This window comes from Sorex fumeus, unplaced genomic scaffold (genome assembly GCF_029834395.1).
Source record: "Sorex fumeus unplaced genomic scaffold, SorFum_2.1 ptg000265l, whole genome shotgun sequence".
Taxonomy (NCBI): Eukaryota; Metazoa; Chordata; class Mammalia; order Eulipotyphla; family Soricidae; genus Sorex; species Sorex fumeus.
The window spans coordinates 10,834,229-10,851,393 of NW_026606322.1; the positions used below are offsets into that span (position 1 = coordinate 10,834,229).

The following is a 17,165-nucleotide window of genomic DNA, read 5'->3' on the forward strand; positions in this document are numbered from 1 at the left end:
GTTTAGTCCGGAATCCAAAGCTAGACGCTTCCAGGACCAACAGATGAGACACCCTGACCTCCAGAAACAACATGAAATGTGAACAGCGTGACTAGCCCAACGGGCTAGAGGTGTCAGGGTAGGGAGGCTGCCTCACCTGATTCTTCTAGTCCTCTGCTGCTGCCCTCAGCTGGTGTGAAGGTTGACGGGGCTTCATGGGCACAGGGTCCAGGAATCTTACTCTGAGACTAGGAAAGAGAGAGACATGTCTCATCTTCTGAACAGCAAAATAAACAGTTGTTGCAAAGTAGTGGTGAAATTCTATCAGGTGAAATTCTATATTCCTTATGAATCTACTTTATAAATAAGGAAACAGAGAATAGGTAGTTCTTCTAAGAGCACAGACCTCTTAAGTCTCTACCTTCTGACTCCCGCTAGAAATGAAATGGACAAATCGACAAAAGACAATGAGTGCATTGAAAATAGCTTGTCAGATGTATGAAACCATTATCTTTGGATCCAATAGTCCACACTCATCAATATTCACCAAATATTTTCCGAGAGCACATTAAAGCAAGCCTCCTCCTACGATGCAAAGTGGGCTTACAAGGAAGAGATCTGGGATGGGGAGGCAGCAAACCAGGAATAGACCCAGCGAAACATCATTGGTCAGCTATTAAGGCGGGTCAGATTGGAGCAGAAGGCTCCTACTGGGGTTATATGATCGTGAGGTGGGACTGAGTCACACGTAAGAGGGCTGAGAAATCCGGGTTGTAAACGTAGACTGTTTTTAAGCTGGGAGGTAAGTCGTTTATGGGACTTAAACAGTATGGGTGGGGTGGCTGACAAGCAGACAGAGTGGAGACCAGCAGTGTGTCAGCAATAATTGCCAGGGGTGTAAAGAAGCACGGCAGCTATAGGAACGATGAGACCATGTGGACGGGGGGAATCGTGAAAGGACAGGCAGGAGAGACCAGACAAGCTTGGGAAAAGAATCTAACTCAATGTCACTGGAGATGCTGAGATCAATTAGTTGAGTTGGAATAAATGAAGTTTATAGGAAGAACCAGGTCTCCAAACCCAGACTCCTAGTCCTAAAGGGAATGCCTTTAGAGATGGTCGATTTAGTTAGTTTTGAAGCTGGGCCACACCCAGTGGTGTTCAGGGCTAACTCCTGGCTCTGCGCTCAGGGATCCTGGTAGGAAATCAGGGGACTAGATGTGGTGCTGATCAAACCCAGTCGTCCCCACGCAAGGCAAGCATCCCAGCCCCTGTAGTTCAGGCTGCCTGATGGAGTGACCTCCTGCACTGCATTCCACCTCTTCTCTCTACCTTACCACCCCGAAAGCTGGAAGTGGGGGGTCGGGGTGGGGGGGAAGGGAGGGGCACAAAGTTCTATTTAGGACGACTTTTCTGTAAATGATTTGGCCCCTTTTAATATAAGTGGTTGAATACATCTACTCTTGTGCATTCTGGTCCAAATAATGTAGAGATGGGACTGGGCTGGAAATACAGTTTCATCAGGCAGGTCACTTGCCTTGCATGCAGCCAACTCAAATTCAATCCCCGGTCCTCCATATGGTCCCCAGAGCCCCACTCATAGTGAACCTTGAGCACAGAGCCAGGAGGAGTAAGTTACGAGCACCAGTAGGTGTGACCCAAAGCATATCAAAAATCAAACAAATAACTGTAGAGAAACGTCAAGGCTTTCTGATCATAACTTACACTTTTATCGCACTGTATAAAGTATGTGTAAAGATGAGCAAGGCATATTTAGTATAGTATTAAATAGTAGATGGGATTGTGGGTAATGAAATAAAGCATTGTCTTATCCCTAGTAGATGCTCGTGCAATAAGTAAAATCTGGGAAGAGTGGGGATAGTTTGAGGAATCGAGCTTTGAGTAAAAACTTACTCTCCTGGGACAAGAAGGGGGCTTAGTTTGAAGGAAACAAAGTACCCATCAAATGTGTGGAACCTTTTGCTCAGGTGTCTAGTGTCAGGGATTATCATCCAGAAATAAGTGGAGAGCAAAAACCTGGTGAATTTCTGATCTTCTTTAGCCTTGCTGCACTTGTTTGAGAGATAAAGCAAAGAAAACTCCTACTCATTAGCCCTATCAGTGAGCAGTGCTGAAACGTGAACTTGGACTTCAGGAATCCTGTGGGACACCGTGACCACCTGGCTCATTTCTGTGCTTAACCCCTGGAAGTCCCTAGGGAAGTCAACTGAATTATTTCATGAGCAAAATTTCCTACTAGTTCGGCGGCCATAGAAACCACAGCGAAGTTACTGAGTAGCTGGGAGCCCAAACACTTGAAAGCACTTCAAAGGCAGGAAAATCTCTGGGCCCATTTGGAGGATGGAAAGGAACATAAATCACTCTCTTATCACAAGTTAGCCAACCAATTAACTGCCAAGTAGGGTCCCCACTGCTTCCTGCAGCCCCACCCCGCCTTCCCAGATGTGGGCAAGGAACCAACCACTCTGGCTTCCAGTAACCTCCTCTCCCAAGAAAAGCCAGGGCCTGTGGCCTGGACAACTTCTCCTGAGAAAAAGTCTTCTGAGATCTGAAAGCAGAGGACAGAGAATGCCTGGCATCTCAATCCTCGGATTCCATAGGTGTAAACGGCCTCCCGCCTTCTGAACCGCCAACCTCTAATAAATCTCTGTGAGCACTGGCAGACTCAGCGATATGCACACTGGAGCGACCTGATTTTTCATTTTCGTCTCTTCCTGTAAACTCATTCCCCAAAACTCATCTGGCAGGAAAATCATAATTCCACTGTTGTTTTCAACCCTACCTGTGTCCCACTGAACTTCAGGATTACCATGAGAACTGTCTGGGTTTCAATTACGAGACCATTAAAAAGTGCCAATTATAAGGCCTCAGAAACATTCCTGAGAAACCTGTTATGTCCCTCAAAATTGTCAAGTTCTTGTCTCTGACATATTAACTTCAGAAAACAAGTCATCCAGATGTTATGAGCACTCTGAAATGATCAGATCTCAGTATTTTCCAAACAACCCTTGAGAAAAGTTTGAGACTTAGTCCCTGGCTATAACCTAATAAGGGCTGGGGGTGGGGGGTAGGGGTGAGGTAAAAAAATCAGGGCTTGGGGCACCTGTGTAGGTTCCTGGTCTTGACATAATCAAAAAAATACTTGTACATTCAAGAATTTTTTTTTAAAAAAATATTCATGTCATGGCCAATGTATGCAAAGTCCTAGATAGTATAGGACAAGGTGACAAACGTCGGGTGGGTGTAGTACAAGGGCCTGAAAAACAAAATAAGCTTTCCCGCGGTCCAGTCAAAGAAGTAACTCTGGGTCACATTCTCCTGCGCGCCCATCTGAAGGGACGAGGAGGCGAAACACCGCGCCACACCCAGAAAGTGCCTGTTTAGGATCGCGGGCGTGCGGTTTGGGTATTCTTAGCTCCACTGCCACATCTCTGCAAGAACACAGCACCCTTCCGGGTCCCCCAAACAAACAACACAACCAATCCCCCGGGGCTCCCTCGACTCCTGCAGGTTTACTACTCCCCCTCCAAAATACCACCTGGAAGAGCCGAGGACCCTGTGCACCCCGAAAGCTCCTCGGGTCCTTCCACCCCCGAGCTGAGAAACTGTATCCGCGAGTTCCTTTACCTTTCACACAGCCCCTTCTCACTTCCAGCCCCTTCTCACTTGTTGCAGGTCAGCCCCTCTCTGTCCCCACAACTATTCTCACACCAACCCGCACAGTCACGCGCGCGTGTGCACACACACACACACACACACACACGGGCACCCCATTTAGACGCCCCCATTGCAGCTGGAATGATGCTTTTTCTGGGGCTGTTCTGCTCCCGGGGCTTTGAGCCCCCCATCCGATCAGCGCCTTCCTTTTCAAATGCCAATGAAGCCGAGCCTGGGGGGCCCGAGGGTTCTCCTCAACCCCCCAACCGCGCCCCCCACTCACACCCACACACAAACACGCGCTCCCCTCGTGGGCCGGACCCCCGGGCGCAGAGAAGCCAGAGCCCCCCGGGGCCAACCTCCTTGGGGGCAGTTGTGCGAGCCCCAGTTCTACCCGAGAAGCTTCCGGGACCCACGGGCCCGCGCCCTCCCCACCCCACCCTCCCGCCCCGAGCGCGCCCGCCCCCTCCAGCCCCCCGCAGCGGCCCGCGCGCCCCGCGCGCTCCCACCGGCCCCCGCCCGCTCGCCAGCCCCAGGCAACAAATAAACACAACTTTTTTTTTTTTCTTTAGGAAAAGAAAACAAACTTCTGCGACGTGACTCACCTCGGGTGCCGCGGACTCCTGACCGGGGCGAGCGGGGAGGGGTGGGGGCGGGCGCGGAGAGGCCCCCGCGCCCCCGGGCACGCACCCCGCACACTGACACCCCGGGACGCACCGCCCCGGGGCGCAACAAAGAAGCCGATCGGCGGCCGGCGCGGGGCGAGGACGGCGGGCCGGGGTGCCGGTGCGGGTGCGGGGGTGTGTGCACGGGTGTGTGCACGGGTGTGCGTGTGTGTCTGTGTGTGCGTGTGCGTGTGCGCGCGTGTGTGCGTGTGCGCGCGGCGCCTGACACCCGCGGCCCCGGGGCTCAGGGTCCCCGCGGCAGGAAGCGGGGCCCGCGGCGGCGGCGGCAGCAGGACGAGGCAGGGGACGGCGCGCCCGGAGCCCGCGGTCCCTCCATCGGGAAGAAGCTTTTTTGGATGACTGAACTCGCCAACAATCCCTCCTTTGGCTCCTGCAACCTCCCGGCCTCCCGGTGCCGCGCGGGGCGGAGGAGGAGGAGGAGGAGGAGGAGGAGGGAGGGGGTAGGGGGCCGGGGAGGCGGGGAGAAGGGGAGGAGCAAACTGGAGCGAAGGAAAAGTCTTGGAAAGGAAGCTGGAAAAAAAAAAGTCCCCCAAACTCCAGGGCAGTTTTTTTTCCCCCTCCCTAACACCCACTTTCTTTCTGCTGCGCCTTGGTTCCGCGCTCTTACCCAATCCCTTTCTTTCCCACCCGCAGAATATTGTTTTCAGCCTCCCTCCCTCCCTCCCTCGGGAGCCCCCCCCCCGCACCCCTATTTCCCTCGGGTTTCGCCTCGAGTTTCTCTTACACTTCGTCGGCTTTTCCCCAGACTCTTGTCTTCAAGCCTTTTTTGGACACCTCCTTCTCCGCTCATCTTCATTCTGCCAGCAAACAGCTATGGGACAAGTCATTCAAAGCAAACCTTCTGCTGTTAAACGCTTAACCCCACCCCCCTCGCACCCCGAAAAAAGTGGGGCAGCGGCCGTGGATACGTTGATGAGGAGTTCAGTGTCTGGGACGTCCCCACGCTGGCCCCTGGACCGACCCTGTGGGTTTCGGAGGGAGGGAATCAGTGTCTTGGACTGACAGCGCCCTGCCCTGACCTCCGTTCGCCATCCGGCCTTGGGGGCAGCCAGGGGTAGGGCGGCGGGGGAGGCGGGAGGGGGCAGTGACCCCCGAAGGACGGTTCCTTACCCGGTGTTAGTGTGTGGGGATGTTAAACCCTCCCTCCAGTGTGGAGCGGAGAACGCCAAGTCAAGAGCTGCCTTAGGACCCCTGCGAGGCTTAAGTCTGAGCTGAAAGGCTCAGATGGCAGGCCCCAGAGTGACAGAGCCGGTGGTCTGGGGCTGACCCCAGAATTTGCATCTCTAGTAGGTGTTTTGGAAGATCCGGGGGGCCTCGCTGTCAATGCCACTTTGCCTTGGATATTGATTGAGAAGCCAGACCTAAGCAGAGTTGGTGGAAATGGGGGTTCCCCTCCTTTTCTTAGGAATGAAACTGATGGTGAAGAATTATCCAGTCTGGTCCTTCAAATTGCAGCTGAGGAAACCAAGATGCAGAGGGTTAAGCCATTTGTTCCAAGTGAACCTTGAGTTTCTGCCAAAGCTGTAATGAAGCTGTCCTGAGTCCTGAGTCAGATTAGCCGACAACGGGGAGGAGCAAGGTGCTGTGGCCCTTTTCTGGTAAGACCACTGCTAGGAAATAGCTGAGTGTGACTTTGAAAAAGTCACTTAACCTTTCTGAATTTTGTGTTCCTTTGTCTCTCGCAGTAAAAACAACGCTTTATAAGGCATATAAGATGTTAATTGCATCTTAATTTTAAAAAATGTTACAAAAGGCAACAGAAGTGTACTTCACTTAAGAGAAACTTCCTTATCAAATGTTGCAGTCTTCTCTCACATAAAGTCATGTCACTAAAACGCTGCAAATATGACTCTGGTCCCAGTTAGCTGTGCCCTGTAGTCTGGAAGTGTACTGCACATGTTAACTTGCATAATCATACTCTTAGGAAGTTCACACTTAAAGCACAGAAACCCCTAGGACAGAAAGTCTTCCACCAGTAAACACACACGACTGAATTTGTCTATTCTCATTCATTTCATAGTTGAGGGAGGAACCTTATTGATGATCTGGATACTTTCATCTCTTCATGTATGCATTTTTGAGCATACCCTTTTGGTTGTGGGGATGCTGATTGGTGGTGATGGTGAGGGAGGGAACCCATCTGCTTTCAACCAGAAAGAGAAAAAGCAGGGCTGGGAATGCAGGTCAACATTAGAACACTTGTCTTGGGGCTGCAGTGATAGCACAGTGGGTAGGGTCTTTGCCTTGCCCGAAGCCAACCCGGGTTCAATCCCCAGCATCCCATATGGTCCCCTGAGCATGGCAGGGTATGACCCCCCAAAAAAGCAAAAAAAAACCCAAAAAACCAAAAGAACATTTGTCTCATGTGTGAGGCCCTGCATTAATTCTCAGCACTGCAGGGGGGTGGGGGGAGTAGAAAAAACTCTGAATTCTTTTTTTTTTTTTTGAGTGATGTATTCGCACGCTTTCCATCTTTACCTTTCCTTCACGTTTAATTTCCAACATTCTGATCCTCTCCAACATCTCTTTTTCTCCCCATTCAATAACCTTTTTGTCCTCCTCATGGGGCACAATTCAGGAGTTCTAAGACCTGGGGTCTATCTTGGTACAGAAATTTCTTTCCCCCAGGGAAGGGACAGAGCAGCCTTCCACTCTTGTGCCATGGTTCTTCTTCCCACAGCCCCAAGCAGAGTAACTCTCCACCTATCTTCAAAAATGACCTCGGGTACCACTCACCTGGCCATGTCAGGTTCCAACAGGAACACAATTCATAACATTTTTTGATAGATGCTTCTCTGTCCCTATATGTACAATTCATTGCTTAACGTTTTAACATTGTCCTTTAGACCTTTATATCATTTCTTTTAGAACTTTCTCCTACTATTTCCATTCCTCTCCCTTTGGCCTTTGGATCCACAAGTCCTGGGCCTCATTGAATGAACCAGAGCAAACAAAAACTGAAAATTTCAATCCTTCTAACTCTCTTTAGCCAGAAGAAGGGTCCTTGACTTTGAACCTTACTTCTCTCCCAGGCTGTGAACATGGATGTTCAGCTTACCCATAGAACTTATTGTTTTTTTTTTTAATTTGGGGGGCTTCCAAATCAAAAGGAGGCTTTCAGACCACTCTGGATAATTTTCTACCAACCTGTAGGTAGATGATGTAAAGATGAGAGACCCTTGCTGTGCCAGGGATCCGCTGGGCCACCCTCGCAGTACTTGGGGGCATCCAGATACAAATTGCACTTGGCAATGATCTGAGGACCATGTGATGCTGGGGTTCAAACCAGAGTCAGTTGCATGCAAAGAAAGTGCCTGACCCCAGTCCTATCTCTTTGCAGGCCCTCCATATAGTGAAACAGAACAGCTGATTTGAGAAGGCTTGATTCTACAGCATGGAGCGCACTGTGGGGACCTCAACTATGTTTATTATTTTTATGACTCTGCATTAACATAATTGTGTTTATTATTACTTCTTCTATAACGCTTTGGGTCACTGAACTCACCCTTCTGCATCCCTTTCCCTGCAGCAAGCTCCTTCCCAAATTCTCCTCCTAGTCTCTCTGTCAGTTTTCCTACTCTGGAGCTCATCAACACACTCTATGCATCCTTATCCCCAGCCCCACCCCTCTGACCCCTACTCAATACACACACACACACACACACACAAACACCTACGACCCCCAGCTATTTCAAAACAGAACCTGGGCTTCAGAAGGAGCTTTCTGCTATTCTATTCATGATGATTTCCCTCTAGTATCTGGTGGTATCTGGCTTTCTTTGGTGTGTGGGAGATCTGAACCTCCACCAAACAGGAAATATTTATTGGGGAAGTGATCATCACGTCTATTATTTTGAGGGAAGGGGGTGCAGAGATTCAATGACTATGTAAGTTAGCCATATCATGAATACTGAGCAGAGTAAACTGGAGGAAGCCCAGAGAGTGAGGTGAGTAGATGGAGGTCCCCTCCTGTGATGCGGTAGATCACTTCTCTTAGAGAACACTTAGCTTTAAAGACTCTCTGGAGAAGATTGTGCAGAAAAAAAGGACTGAAGAGATCAACTGTGAAAAACAGCAGTGTGATTGTCTCAGTTTGAATAGAAATCTGTTCTTATTATAAAATATGTTCCTTCAGGAAAATTTAGAAATCTCAGAAAAGAACAAAGGGAAAATCACCTTAAAACCACCAGAGATAACACTATTAACAAAAGATTTGTTCCTGGTTGTTTTTCTCCATAATTTTGGTTTTTTTTTTTTTCATTATCCAAATGCATAATTGAATTGAGTGATAGTAAGAAGATGTGTAAAAAGCAACATAAATAAGAAGCATATACAGGATTCAACATTCTATATTTTACGCATTTAGTAATCAAGGGGCTGGAGCTATAGCACAGCAGGTAGGGCATTTGCCTTGCACACAGCCGACATGGCCAACTCAGGTTTGATTCCTTTGCCCCTCTCGGAGAGCCTGGCAAGCTACCGAGAGTATCTCACCCGCACAGCAAAGTCTGGCAAGCTATTCGTGATGCATTCGATATGCCAAACATAGTAACAAGTCTCACAATGTTACTGGCCCGCTCGAGCAAAATAGATGAACAACAGGAGGACAGTGACAGTGACAGTGACAGTAATCAAGGCAGGATTCAATTTCCTCACTGATCTATCTGTTAATTTGATATTTTGCACAATTGTGTTCATTGTTTTTTATATAGATGTATCCTGCTTTTTAAATTTAACAATCTAATGTGATTATTTGTGACTTTTGAATGTTCACTTATTCCAGCAAGGGGAGATTGTTATTGCCATTCTTTTAATGTCATATATTTAGATATATTTAGATTGTTTCCATTTTTTATGATCATGAATTGCATCTGACTAAACATCTTGTCTTAAATCTTTATTTATAATTTTGATTATTTCCAAAGGGCAAAATCCCTTTGAGTAGGAGGCTTGGATCAACAGATATAACACTTGAAGAAACTTTTTTGGAGATTGCTATTGCAAAATTGTCCTCTACTGGTTCCAATGTACATTGCCATCTCTCAGATTTCAACAACAATGAGATCATCAAACACAGGGCCCCAAGTGGAGACTTTATTAAATTATCCAGCTCAGAAGGCCGTGCTGACCAGATAAAGCAAACAATCGCCAAGTGCTCTCTACAATAGAAACAGTACTAAAATGGAAGAACTGAACAATAATTGCATGCTATGTGAATTCAATTATATTTAAGATCTTATTTAATCTCTCGAACCCTCTGAAAAGTGAGCTAATTCTTATTGAACACCTACCTCACCAGCCTCTGAGGTGGAATCTGCATATACATTTGATCTTCAAAGGCCTGTCAACCTTTTGCTGTAGGCTAATTATCTCCATTTTATAGAAAAGTAAAATTAATTTGCTTAAAATCACGACAACTAAGTGATGGTACTGTACTAATTCCAAAACCCAAGATTTTTCCCAGTGCAGTACTGTTTCTCCCCAACTGTTTCATAAATTACTTAAAGAAAGGCATATTCAGATGACACTTAAATTTTGCCAGGTCGTTAAGGAATCTTCTGTGTACTTCCAAATGACTTTTTCTTTAGAAGGGAGCATCCAAGTGTATTCAAAGAGCTAAGGTAACTTACTAATTGTAATTAACTGAACAGTACACAGATTGTATACCTTAAGAGAATGCAGTTCTGATGTATGAGTTAAGATTAAAGGCTAGATACTAAAATTCACGGTACTAGCAGTAATTAGTAAGTTGGCTTTTGTGTACATTCCTGTTCTCAAAGCTAATGTTTAGAAAAAGAACTTTATCTTGATCAGCGGTGCTAGAAATAAATTACTTGTGAATTCAATGTCCTGGTTTAAAATTCTAGTTGTTCTAGTTGTTGAATGTTTATGACTTTTTACTTATTCAGGAAATCTCTCAATATATTTCCAAAATAATGAGAGAGTTCATTTATTAATTTATTATTCAAAAAATTAGCCCTTCATGGGTCATTAACTAGTTATCTAAATTGGCCTACTTCACCATGCTGGGTATCACAAGGGCTGCCAGAGATGGGATGTGTACAGTTGCTCTAAAATACTTGTTGACTGAATGAAGAATAAACGAAAGTATAAGATTGACCTCTGCAACAATTTGTATCAATGCGAGACAGCATGTAATTAAACCTTAAATTGCATGGTTCAGGCAGAATTACAGGTGAGCCTGGTACAATGCCATCTACTGCCCATACAAGTTTAGCTGGTAGGACTGTCTTGTGGAGCCTGGTGTTGCCAATTCAGGTGTTCCCACTGGCCATGAATTCTGTTGACTGTGAGGTATTCAGTTTCAAGATCCCCGAAGGGGTGTCTGTGGACAAATGAACCCTGGAGGGGAGGAATATACAACAAAAAGTCAGGTTGTCAATCCAGACAAATATGGGATTGGAGTGCAGACAGTCTCAGTTATTTCGTCTAAGAACAGTGGGGTGGCTCTGTGTGGCATCTCTCTCAAGTATATGGCTTATAATGAGATATCTGGTGTAACGGTGCCAGTTGTTTATGGCCAGAGCTTATTCTTTTTTTTTTTTCTTTTTCTTTTTGGGTCACACCCGGCGATGCACAGGGGTTACACCTGGCTCTGGCTCTGCACTCAGGAATTATCCCTGGCGGTGCTCAGGAGACCACATAGGATGCTGGGAATCGAACCCGGGTTGGCCATGTCCAAGGCAAACGCCCTACCCGCTGTGCTATTGTTCCAGCCCTGGCCAGCGCTTATTCTGATTGATCAGTTCCCGTGTGATACTCATTGCACATATACACACGTATGTATGCGTGTGACTTAGCCCTCAGTAGCACTCTATAAATAGCAGCTATATTAGTAAACGCTCCAGTCAGCAGTGAAGCTAGGACAGAGAAATGGAAAATAGAGCAAGTCATTGCCATTTCTGGGAACTGTGCTGCATGGTTGATTTTGCACATGCCTTAGGTCCCAGACAAATGGAATCTGTCTGTTGACACCGAGTTCTAAGAATCTGATATCTACGATATCAGATTCCCTAAAGCAAGTACAGGCCCCACTTAGGGCTATGTGAAGCCCCTACCTTCTTCAGCATTCTACATGTTTGCCCACACCCTCAACCCCCTCCACACACATGTTAGGCTAAGAAACTTGGATCTTGGAGCCGCCCAGACTCCAGCTGTTTGATATTGTGTGGCTGAAGGCAGCAGAGGGCAGGGGGCGAGAGACTCTAGATGAAAGCAAAAACTCAAAAAGAACTGGACCTTGGAGCTTTGATACCAGACTCAGTGGGTAACAGCCTCCGTTAAATTTGTTCAGTCAGCCATTTAAGAGGGAAGGAGTTTCTCACACATCCTGTAAGGGTTTTTAGAAATGGGATGCTTCCACAGAGGGAATCGATGTTCCGGGCACTGAGCAAGGCGGAATCAAAGAGCTGACTTGCCAGCTTAGAGACAGACAGGTAGAGATTGGTTCACTGGGGTCCTTCCATAGTGTTTCCTTTCCCTGTCCTGAGGTATTGGGAGTTTCCTGGGTTTTTGGTGACAGCAATAGTAAATCGACTATACCCCCATGCTGATTCTTTGGGTTCTTGGGGTGAGCGTGGTGTAGAGGAACAGCATTCAGGCTGAAGACCAGGAGGAAGGGAAGAATTTAAGAGTGAAACAGAGATGCTGGGCTATTGGTACTGTAGGGGCCATGCCTTCAGATGGATTCAGAAGCCACTGTCATCTTCTTTGCCTTCTCTCTTTGGTGGATTTATCAGCTAGGCCATAGAATTGTTTGAGGCCTGGTAAGCCCAATTTGAGAAGCCCCTGACTAATGAGCCTCTGTATGGGTTAAATACACAGTCCACTGATTCCTTCATCTCATTAGAAAAATAATCCATGTACTTTGTTGGTGTGTGTGTGTGTGTGTGTGTGTGTGTGTGTGTGTGTGCATGCACATGCCTGCCTGCTCTTATCTATTTGTGTACACACGTTGAGTATCAGGAATCAAATCCAGGACCTCACACAGGAGAGGCAACTGGTCTACCGCTGAGCCTCATCTCCATCTCTAACTGTGTCTTATTTTCCCAGAAAAGATGAAGAAACAACGGATCAGCTATGTCGTTTAACTTATGTAAGTTTTCCCAGATCACTCTATTTGTTTTCTCTCTCTCTCTCCTCTCTCTCAGTCCCTATAACTTAAACTATTCTCTTTTATACTCATCTTCCTCCAGTTGCCCTTTATGATTTTTCTCTAACATCACCTACTCTAGGATAACTTACCTTTATCTACCCTCCTCAACTCGTTACCCTTCCATAAAATTTTCTTTTTATCTTTGCAGTAGCCTCTCTCATGAGTACTATAATTGTCATTTTCAGTTCAGTCTGACTTTCTCCCAGGACTGGAATATTCTCAGGGATTAGGGAAAGTGTTCTGTTTCATTTCTGATCTCTGTTTAGGGTAACACCTGGCACATAGCATATGCCCAATGTGTCAAAAGAATGAATGAGGAATTAATAAAGTCAAGTACCTCTTGTCACCATAGAGGTACATACACATCTATTGGTCCTACGTGGTCTTGAACAGTGGAAGGATCCCATAAAAAAAACTACACATGAAGTCAGATTATAATTTTAAAATAAAAACCACATAAAGCAACTGAAAACTGACTTGTTCTGAACACAAAGTTGCAGGACAATGATATAGCATTTTAAAAAATAAGAATCTGATGGTATGTTTGAAATAATAGTGGAGTTTTTGTGGGAAGGGGTCTCCCAAGAGGCATTTAGGGGAGCTAGTGGTCACTCTTAGTGACAATTTGGCCATGTAAAGAAAGAGTTTGAATTCATCCCCAAAGACTTATAGTTACAGGACTTGTTTTGCCTGTGTCTCTGCTTTACCAACTCTGAAATCCCACTGTAAAATGTTTTTCTTCTCCTCCAAGGAAGGAGGACCCAAGAAATAATTTTAATCCCTGGAGAACTTAAGAAGTTGAAATAGTTCTGTAGGGGCAGGGGGTCCCATCTGCGTGTGTCTCAATGTAAGTGCTCTAGTTATTTTCCCACAAAGTTGCCTGAACCCAAAGCTTCTTGAAACTGTAGCCTATTCTCCTTGGAATTTGGACCCTCTTCTTTCTTCTCCAGTGGGGACTAGGAATAATGACATGAGTAGTGAACTTTTTTTATATTTAATCCCTCCTCGGGATTCAAGGATGGCTCTTGATACTCAGGGGACCAGATAGTGCTTCCTGTATGTAAAACATGTGTTCCAATCTGTGTAGCTATCTCTCCAGTCCCCCACAACATCTCAGATAGGGAGTTAAATTCCAGAGTTGTCACAGCAAGCATGTAAATAACCCAAGGCTTTTTGGTCCAAGTGTTGGATGGCATGGCTGAAGCCTGTAGGCCATATCTTCCTCTAAGTAGACCTCAAGTATACCTTGCTATGTTTATCTGTGGGATGGTGACTGACTCACCCTTTTCTTCCTAGATAATTTCTTAGACACATTAAGTTATCTTACAAATGTGGTCACCATTCTACCTCCAAGGCAACCTCTTGTCACCTTAGAGGCAGAATGCATAACTCTTGTCAGTTAGGGTTAACTTTATAGTTTTATTCCTACTTATTTCCTTAATTTAGACATGGTGCCCAGACCCTCATCCACCGATCTACCAAAGATGAAATCAACAAAATATTGAAAAAACTAGCTATGTATACTATAGTATGGTTTTGAGGTACAATGTGATATCCTCATAGCAACATTTCCACTGATGGCCAAGACTCTATTGGCAAATCTTAACATCCTGTACTTGGGGACCAAAAGACCTGATTGGCTTCTGGAGCCACCGTTTCCAGTTGTCTGATTTTACACCAATCACCAACACTTAGAGCTTATTTTCTCAATAGTAAAGTGGGTATGATGAATACATATGTAACAAGTTTATTTTGAGAACAAATGAAGATATCACCTGTGAAAGAGCTCTTCAAAGGGGAAAAACAATAGAAATGTGCATTTTTAATTTCATTGTCCCAACACAATGAAACTGGTGAATTTTCAAGTTTCCAATTTTTAAGTTTGCTACATTTTCAAAATGTCACACACACACAAAAAATCCCTACCAGGCACACATTTTTAGAAACAAGTAATTTCCGTACAGCAATCATATATATTTAACCTAAGACATATTTTTCAGCACTGAGCTATACGGTCAGATGCTAGACTCAGAGATTCTTTTCTATGGTATAGCAGTGCGAGTCTAGTTGCCAGGACCATAAAAGCAGAAGGCTGTTGATCATTAGTCTGTATAAAACACAGCACTTGGGCATCTCACTTGGAACTTGCTTTTAAACTTGTTTCAAGAGGTGGCGCTTAGAACTGAAAAGAGTATTGTATGCCTGAATGACTGCACCAAAACACCAGGCCAGCCTGGGGTGTGGGCACCCACTTATGTGTGCAACTGCCTTTTTACCTAATTAATCCTCCCCTTGCAAGCCCGAACGTGGCTTGTGAACTTCACATTCCACTGGTAACTAGAACTCTGGGTCCTACAAAACCTGGAGGCTTTAATGGAACTTTATTTGTTCAGGGCCCTTGAAGCAATGATATCTAATGGAGTAGAAGCGAAGAGAAAACACCCTGAGCTTTAGAAAGAACAGTTGATTTCCATCACAGATCTGGCCTTGTCATTCCTCTGCTTAGAAACCCTGGAGGTCTCTCCTCCTGGACAGACTCCAAACTCTTCTCAGCTAGCTCTGGCCTTGTCTTTTCAAACACACGCTACCACTGCAACCACTGCCTCCACCCCCTCCAATCTCTCGGCTCGTGCTTCTCAAAGTGTGATATGCTGGCTACCTGCTAGAAAAAATATCTGTGAGTGTTCAAAAATAGGTTATCTTGCAGGACTTCAGGGATACGGAATCAGAAACTCTGGGTATTAAAAATCGGGAATCGTCTGCATATCAAAATTAGCTCCTCTTTGAAGCTGGAGAGATGGTACAGGGATAGGGTACCTACCTGACCTGAGATCTACCTGAGTTCGGTTCCCGGCATCCCATACAGCCCCGTGAGCTGCACCAGGAGTGCAGAGCAGAACAGAGCCACGAGCGATCTGAGAGCAGAGCCACGAGCAATCACTGAGCATCGCCAGGTGTAGCCCCCCAATAAAACAAAAATAAACAAACAATAAAATCCCCAAACAAGCAAACAAAAAACGTCCACAACTAGCTCCTCCAGCACTGTGTATAAACACACGATGCTGAAAGAACCTGACTTCAGTCACACTTAGAGACAAACTCCGTTCCTTGAGTTCAGCAGTCGTTTTATTTCTCAGGCTCTTTGCCTTACGTAGCCATCAACTCTTCATCCTGCACTTCCTTCTACTAAATGCAGCCAATACCAAGGCTTCAAGGTCCAGTTCCTGCCAAGGGAGTGTCTAATGCCTTTCCCAATCCTTCTCATATAGTCAATATAATTAAGTGAACACCTTCTAAGTATGAGGTTCACCATGCAGTGGGGAAATGGAGATCAACTAGCTTCAGTCTCTGTCCCCAGAATGTTTCCTTATGACAAGAGTAATCTGGGGAGTTGATGCATCTGGTTGCTCAAGACAGCACCAGAGGGCAAGACCAAGCTCCAGAAGAGGCTGGAGTAGTCCAGATGGGAAAGGTTTTGTTGCTCTCAAACATGCAGACGTTGTTAGATTTGGGGTTAATCTGGGGTCAAATAGGCCAGCCTCTTTTCTGCCCTAGAGTATCTTTTGCTGAAGTAATACCCAAGTGTAACAGGGTTAAGTTGTGTTCATGCTTTACAGAAGGCAAAACTGAGGCTGGGGTATAATCAGTCCTTGCTCTTGATGTTAGAATTAGCTCGTGGCAGAAATGAGTCTGTGAGCGTCTCTCCAAAGGCACTGCTGGGGCCCACACATGACAGGCCTCCGTTAGGTATGTGCAAGAGGGAAAAAAAAATCCATCCATGAACCATCTCTCTGCTTTATAATCCGCTAAAAAAAATAAACCATCTCTGACAGGACGAGCCTGGACCTGGAGTCACTCCTCCCATATTGAACGTCTCTAACAAGCTGACACTTGGATTTTACCCACATTTTTTGGACCCTTGTTCTATTTCCATATTTTTGGCTTATATTTGTCTAAGTTGAATATTTCTCCTCATTTGCAAATTGTATTCTTGGGACTTTCAAAGTTTTTTTTTTTCTCCTCTCATCTTGTCTCCTACCTCTTCCCTCCCTCCCTTTCTCCTGCACCCCACCCCCACCCCTACCCCCAACCTGTTCCCTCCCTCCTTGAGACCCACATCCTGGGTATGAATGCAGGCAGGGTTAATCCAGCAGGGAGCACGATGTCTGTGAGCCATGACAGATGCACTAAAGCGTATAGCGGTGATAAAAGGCAGCTCTGATGGGCTCTGTCAGGAATTCCTCAGCAACATTGAGGGGGAACTTTTGCTAACCCCTCTCCTGGCTCCAGGCCCTCAGGCCCCACATCAGAATCAGACCTAGAAAAATTAAGCTGAGGGGAAAAAAAAAGTGGTGAAACTTGAAATACTCCTTCCCCTCCAGGCTCCTCAATGCAGGAGATCTTCCCCCAAAGCCCTAATTCCCAGGTGACCTGAGAGGCCCCGGGTTAAAACTGTGAGTGACCACAAAAAAGTCCCGAGTTGTGGAAGGAAACTGTTGGCATTTGGGAAGAGAAGATTGCATAACCTACTTCCGACTAAACAGAGAAAAATGAGAGGAAAAATATCCTTTGATTGCTATGTCTAATCCAACAATCACCACGAATGTGCGTGCGTGCGTGTGTGTGTGGGTGTGTTGTGTGCGTGT

The 17,165-nt window shown here is 45.9% G+C and overlaps 1 long non-coding RNA gene across 1 annotated transcript in view; it reads right to left on the reverse strand.

Annotated features, from left to right (window-relative positions):
• LOC130018526 (uncharacterized) overlaps nt 1-4,457 on the reverse strand; it is a 50,639-nt gene extending 46,182 nt beyond the window's left edge. The window contains exons 1-2 of the long non-coding RNA XR_008791576.1: nt 4,263-4,457; nt 137-227 (exon numbers count right to left, since the gene is read on the reverse strand). This is a non-coding gene — a long non-coding RNA (uncharacterized LOC130018526). The remainder of the gene's footprint in view (nt 1-136; nt 228-4,262) is intronic.
• Nucleotides 4,458-17,165: the final 12,708 nt, after the last annotated feature.